The following is a 7,303-nucleotide window of genomic DNA, read 5'->3' on the forward strand; positions in this document are numbered from 1 at the left end:
TTTCAGGTATGCACTGAGATTATCGATTTTTGAAATTCATTTAAACAGACAATTCATTTAAAAAGACAGGAAGTGCATCAGAAGGTTATGTAAACAAACTTTTTCTGCCAGGTTATATATCTATTTATTTTCAGGCATTAAAATAAATTATTCACAGGGATGGAGTCAGAGACCCAAACTTCTCTTCAGTCCTCTTTGTATTAAGAAATTGCAGAAAAGCGCGCATCACCAGATCAGGGCATGTTTACTTCAACACCAATGTAAGAACATTTAATTTATTACCACTGCAATTCTATTAGATACAGATATAGATATTTAGTTAGTGTCTGTATATGCTAAGCTTGTATCAAATGGTGGTTTTTATAAAATAGATCTCAAAATTCCATAAAATTTATGTCAATAGTTTGTAACAGAAATGTGAATATTATTTTTTCTCAAAATGCAAAACGTACCTATGTCTGAATTTAAAGTCTAAAGAGTATACTTAAATTTTTATCAAACTGAAACTTTGGATCAGAGTTGATTCAGTGTTTTCTTGATTAGCTGTTGATACAAAGTCTTTTGGAAATAAAACACTTAGACTGTGCATTTAAAACTGACTCTTAATGGACTTCTAGGTGGTTGTCCTGCTTCGTCAATAAACAAGCTACAGGTCGTCCAAAATGCAGCAGCTAGAGTCCTTACCAGGTCAAGAAAATATGATCATATTACCCCTATTTTACAGTCTCTGCACTGGCTACCTATTAAGTTCCGTATCAGTTACAAATTATCATTACTTACCTATAAGGCCCTAAATGGTTTAGCTCCTGCGTACCTAACTAGCCTTCTACCACGCTACAACCCATCACGCACCCTAAGGTCACAAAACGCTGGACTTTTGGTAGTTCCTAGGATAGCAAAGTCCACTAAAGGAGGTAGAGCTTTTTCACATTTGGCTCCCAAACTCTGGAATAGCCTTCCTGATAATGTTCGGGGTTCAGACACACTCTCTCTGTTTAAATCTAGATTAAAAACGCATCTCTTTCGCCAAGCATTCGAATAATGTATCTCTTAAATTGTGAGTGTAGTTGCATCTGCATTTTTATTCTTTAGCTTGGGTTAAACTAATTTTACTTTGTTGGATCAGCAGCTATGCTAATGATGTCTCTATTTTGTTTCTAGGATTTACACAAGCTCCAGTCTGGATCCAGAACACCTGAGAAGAGATGATGCTGACCCTCAGAGGACCCCAGATGATGCTAACCTTGAATCAACAAACAGAACTAACAATTATTGCTACATGTGTGACTGCATCCTATAATTACTATTAATTAATAATATTGATAGTTCATCATCTAGCTGACTACGTCTTGTATTATTATTATTATTATTTTTATTTTTCTAAAATCCTGTCAAACGTGCACAAACTACTAGCTACTACTAAATATTGTAGAAACATAATTTTCTGTAAAGTTGCTTTGTAACGATTTGTATTGTAAAAAGCGCTATACAAATAAACTTGAATTGAATTGAATTGAATCTTGACCTGCAGCAGTTGTTATGCAACTGCATGCTGTTGTCATTAGATATTTAAACATGCGTGCTTTGATGCCGCAGCTTATTTTAAAACCTTTATTTTTAGCTACCTATAATGTACCTATATTGTTATTTGTAACTTCTACAATAAGTTCAATATTTTTGGCAATTACAAAGCCTTAATTTGATAGCATGACATAATTTTAGGGGACAGTCGTGTCCTAATGGTTAGAAAGTCTGACTTGTAAGCCAAAGGTTGTGTGTTCGAGTCTCAATACTGGCGGGTATTGAAGGTGGGGAGAGTGAATGTACAGCTCTCAATAACACGACTCTAAAAGGTGACTTCTGACGCTTTCCAGAGCACAAACACAAATACGCCCTGGATAGTAGACACTAGATCTGCAATTGAGGGTGCTTTTGCTTTTGTTTGAAGGAATATAGCACCCTCGCGCACAAATAAAAACCAAACACAAACTAAAACCCAGGCCTGGTCCTCTTTTGTCTGTCACTGTCGTCGCTCCGGTTTTATATCCCTCCATCTCCTCCGTGGGACTCGAGACCAGTGGGTCGAGCAGGTGTCGCTCATTTCCAATCACCCCACTCGTCACATATTTATATTTTATTTCAGCTTTAATTAATTACCATAAATAAGCGAAAATCTGAATGACCGATGAGTCCTGTTATACCCTAATTAATGTGTTAGTGTGATGTTCACATGCAGATAATGATCAAAAACCTTTGCATTTTTAGGTCAGAGTTCAGCACGATCTGTGGTTTAGACCCGGTCGCAGACAGCACAACCAAGCCACTTCCCCTCTGAGTAATGGTAGCTCACGGACACCCACCAGTGCCCAGGTTCCTGACCCACCTTCAGTGCCAGGGCCAGAAGATGGAGTTAGAGGAAGGAGAAAACTGTCGAAAGACCTCTTGCGCAGAATAAACACAACAGAAAAGTGAGCTGGACTCTGCTGTGTACAAACCAACATCTGAAAATGTACATAATGCAAAGAGATACAACCTTCATACATTACAGCCTGCTGTCATTTACGATGTAGTATTGCTCTTTGGATTTCTATTTGATGTTTTAAAACATCTGAGTATGAAAACTAGCTCTGTTGTTGCTCTTTTCTTTCCCAGGTCTGTGTTTATTGCTGATAAAGGGGCGTGCGGGTGTCCTCAGAACTGCAGATAGAGGATGGCGTGATTCAGATCTTTGTGGAGAAGGCAGAAATTCATGAACTCAAGCTGTTTGTGGAGAACACGGGTCAGGAGGCTGTGTATTTCACATACTACACTGCCCTTCACTGGATTCAGTATTTCACTCTGGAAGACAGCAGAAGAGTCACACGCAACAATCCACTCCGTCTGGAGCCAAGTGAGTGCAACCAAACTGTACTGGTAGTTGTTTGCAGGTTTCATTTGGTATCTTGCTAATCTCTGACTTTAGTCTTATAAAAGGAAAATGTTTTTTTGCATGTGCCCTTGACTTGTTGGGTTGTGGTTTTAAGAAGAGTGTCACAGGTTTGAACCCAACTTGTTGCTTTCTCTCTCATTTTTTCAAAAGATTCAAAGCCGAACAAATAGGAGTTTATCCAGCCACTCAGGCATTTGAGTTCAAGGAAAAAACCCAGCCCGCCACCCATCCTTTCCATATTGTTCGGTTCATTCAGGCAGAATACAGATCAATCTACTAACTGGCTAGTTGTCTGACTAACTTGTTGACTAGCTGCTTTGAATAATAAGCACTAAATGTGGTCCAACTGAGAAAAAAAAAAAAAAAAAAAAAGAACACTTGATGGAGTATAAAGTTCTCAAGGCTGAACAAAACTATTTTAACCAGCTAGAGATATTTGACTTTTTGATTTAGTAGTTTTGACTTGTAGCCAGGAGCTAGAAAGAGTAGAAAAGATAAGGGCATAGCCCATTATAAAGAAGTAATCAAATAAACTTGAACATAAAATTTGACTCCTGCTCAAGAATGAACATAGGAACCAGAGGAAGCTGGTGTGTGTCTGGATTTTTGCTGTGCAGAAAAAGGCAGAGGACATGATACATTCTGAAAAGTTTGGGAAAGCCCCAGTCTGAGTAAAATAGACTGGGATAGGCCCAATCCAAAATAAGTGTTCAGAATACCTGTTCATGTATCCTAAATCAGATTTACGAATTGACACAAATGATTCTTACTTTGATGTTTAATATAAAAATTTTAAATGTCTGAATCCATTTTAGCGACACTGTCATAAACACTGTGTTCTAATCGCTGTTTTGTAATTCCCATTTTTCTTTCCCTCTGTCACTCCAGGTCTCATCCGTCCATTCTGAAGATTCCTAATGAGTTGTTCTATGAAGGGGAGTTGGTGCCATGTGCAGATGAGATCATCTCCCGCCAGTACTGTATGTGGGAGCACCTGCCAAAAAGTGTATGAGACATCCCAGACAAAAAAACCTGAAGAAAAAGCAGTTCAGCAATATCAAGTCAATGCATTGTGGTTAGGTTATGATGTTATACAGTTGCTATATACACCCAGAACAACACATCAATGGGAATGTGCTGATATTATTTGGTCTTTTGGTGTGTTCGGTACCTAATGACCTCCCTCCCTCAGTGTGTCTGCCTCCCGAACAATGTTAGGTAGGTTATTCCAGAGTTTAGGCACCAAATAGGAAAATGATCTGCCGCCCGCAGTTGATTTTGATATTCTAGGTATTAGAGTTTTAAGAACATAGCGGACGTAGAGGATTATAATGTAACAAGAGCTCATTCAAATACTGAGGTGCTAAACCATTCAGGGTTTTATAAGTAATAAGCAATATTTTAAAATCTATACGATGTTTGACAGGGAGCCAGTGCATTGTTTGATTTTCCAAACTTTGCACTTTAAAATAAATTTGTCTGTTCAGTAGTCCATATAACAGACGAGCCAATTTAGTAACTGCGATGATTCTAATTCAGTGATTAAAAGCAGCTGCAAATGTTTTAAAAAAAGTACACATACTCATCTCAGCACCAATAAAATGTGCACCACTTCACATTTTACTACCAAGATGAAATGCAATATAATTAATTCAACTTAAAATGTAAAGTTTTCTGCAACATCACCCAATTTTGGGACACAAGTTCTTAAATTTGGTTTGATCAAATTTAAGGCCATAACAGTCTTAAACAGTATAACAAAAGTCTTAACTTTGGGGACAGAAAGCAAGATACAGTTATTTGATTATTAAAAGTCAAAAATCTGTGATTAAATTTGTGGCGCTGTTGTGTATTATGCAGGTTTGCGGTTTCAGAGCAGTTTGCAATCAGTGAATACTATTGCTTATCATGCACCATTGATAAACTGACAATGTTTATGTTAGGTTTTTTTATATTATATATCGTAGATTGTTGTAAGAGTGTGTTTTTTGTCTCTCATCTTTTTGAATGAGGAGCTGCAAGTAGTAAAGCATTGACATTTCAAAATAAGATTATATGAGTTTGTTCTGTAACGGCATGCAATGTTTATTTTATTTGTGCAGGTCTTAAAAAGTCTTAAAAGTGATTTTAAAAACCGCAGAAGAACTGCTTAGCTTACAGTTCCCATTCACTTTTTAACATGTAGTCGACCTCCTCCTCATGGGTTATCCGGTCACGCATGCCCGCACAAACACACAAGTCATTAGTGTAAGGAATGTGAAGGCCAGAAATTGAGATAACTGTTACTGGCTACATTTGGTGCTTAGGGATGTCAGATTTTTTCATTAGGCAGTTTCCACTTGTGTTTTGTAATGCTGATGTTACTCTTTAAGTCTAGAAAGTTCAACACAAACACCTCTTATTGATCATGTTGTTGGTTTACACTGATAATTCTAGAATACCTTCTGGAGATGTCACAGTGTGCGCTGGTCTGTGCTGTATTTTCAGGGATTCCCTGTGATTTTCCATGGAGTGATTGGAAAGGATGAGAGAGAATCAAACAGCCCCTCTTTTTTAAACACTTCTGAAATCGATATCATGATCGACTACCTGAAGAAGCTGCTCCTGACACAGGCCAAGAAGGGCATTGCAAAAATCTCCCCCAAAGAGATTGGCATTATCGCCCCCTACAGGAAACAGGTGAAAATACTTTTTTTACAGCTCAGCGGCAGCAAACCTGATGCATAGTGCACGCACAATGCTTTTAGTATCCAGTAAATCCTCAAGAAATTTGGTTTGCAGAGATACACAACCATTTAAAAATTTGAGGTTGGAAAGATATATTATTTTTGTTTTAAATAAGTCTCATACTACAGTAAACACAATAATACTGAAAAATATTACAGTCCAATTTAAAATAACTTTTATGTTTTAAAATCTATATTCTAAAATGTAATGATGGAAAAGCTGAATTTTCACCATTCATTACTCCAGTCCTTCTTCAGAAATTATTCTAAAATGCTGATTTGCTGCTCAAGTCACAAACGAAAAAATTAATGCTGCATAATACTTTTTTGTGTGGAATATGAGGCTTTTTTCAAGATTTTCTTATGAATAGAAATGTACTTTTGATCAATTTAATATGTCTTTGCTGAAAAAAAGTATACATTTCTTAAAGTACAAAATCCAGAACATAATCTATATTTATTACTTTTTCTTCATTTTTTTTTCAAAGCCTTTCACATAGACTGCTGGCCTTTATACAAACAAGCTCAATTTAGTTTTTGTGCAGATCATAGTTATCATTCTCTTTTAAGGTGATTTTTTTTATTTTTTATTCTACATATCTGTTTTATTTTTGTAGGTTGAGAAAATCAGGAAGGCCATCAAGATGTATACTTAGCTTAAATCCTGTTTGGGCATTGAGGAACTGAAGGTCAGCGAGTCGTGCGGACACTCCTAAACTGTGTTATCAGTTCTCATCCTTGTCAGGACACTTGAGCAAAAACATGACTGTTGTGTTGTGTAGGTTGGTTCCGTGGAGGAATTTCAAGGCCAGGAGAGGAAAGTGATCATTGTTTCAACTGTTCATGTGACAAGAAACATATATGTTTGGATGAAACATTCAGCACTGGGTTTCTGAAGAATGAGAAGGTAGTGTCTAACACATGGCAATACACCACAAAGTTGTTTTACCTCTTGCTTTCTCTTCTCCAGAGATTCAATGTGGCAGTGACGAGAGCAAAATCCCTGCTCATCATGGTTGGAAACCCCATCATTCTACAGACAGATGCAAACTGGGGCAGGTATAAACTAACACATACATAAAATACACTTTATATGATTCCAGGATTGGTGCGAGTTGACATTGCGAGTTGATTTTTCTTTTCTTTTTTTACCTTGTTGATCTATGTGTTTGTAGGTTTATTCATTACTGCATTGAGAAGGGAGGTTATACTGGATATGATATTTCCAATTTGGAGGAAACGGAGGTGGTTGTTGAATGCCTGCTCGCTCTAAACATCCATGAGGAGACGACAGGTAAGGCATGGCATTAATTAAAGTGCGGTCACACTAGACTTTGTACTTTATTTGCTTCCATTAATGCGGTATAGGAAATACAAGCTAAAGGAAGTCTTTCACTGAAGTTCAAATGTAATGAATGCTGATCTGCAAATTTGCATAGAGAAATATATTTAAAAACTTTGAATATACTTCATTTATAATTGATTATTTAATCAAAGTGGCGCAAGAGCATGACATCACATCCTGTTTCCCATGTGTGTTTGGTGTGAGCCTAGAGTGACGACCGCACATTCATTAGTAATCATTTACTGACAGGTTATACAAATACATCTTACTGACCCCAAACTCTTAAATGGTAGTGTATTTCGA

At 37.0% G+C, this 7,303-nt stretch overlaps 1 long non-coding RNA gene across 1 annotated transcript; it reads left to right on the forward strand.

Moving 5' to 3' along the window:
* The first annotated feature begins 6,502 nt into the window (after nucleotides 1-6,502).
* On the forward strand, nucleotides 6,503-6,911 carry LOC132115177 (uncharacterized). Its single transcript, XR_009425432.1, has 3 exons — nucleotides 6,503-6,562; nucleotides 6,626-6,714; nucleotides 6,831-6,911. It is a non-coding gene; the product is annotated as an uncharacterized LOC132115177 (long non-coding RNA).
* Nucleotides 6,912-7,303: the final 392 nt, after the last annotated feature.

This window comes from Carassius carassius, chromosome 34, assembly GCF_963082965.1.
Source record: "Carassius carassius chromosome 34, fCarCar2.1, whole genome shotgun sequence".
NCBI classification, from domain to species: Eukaryota; Metazoa; Chordata; class Actinopteri; order Cypriniformes; family Cyprinidae; genus Carassius; species Carassius carassius.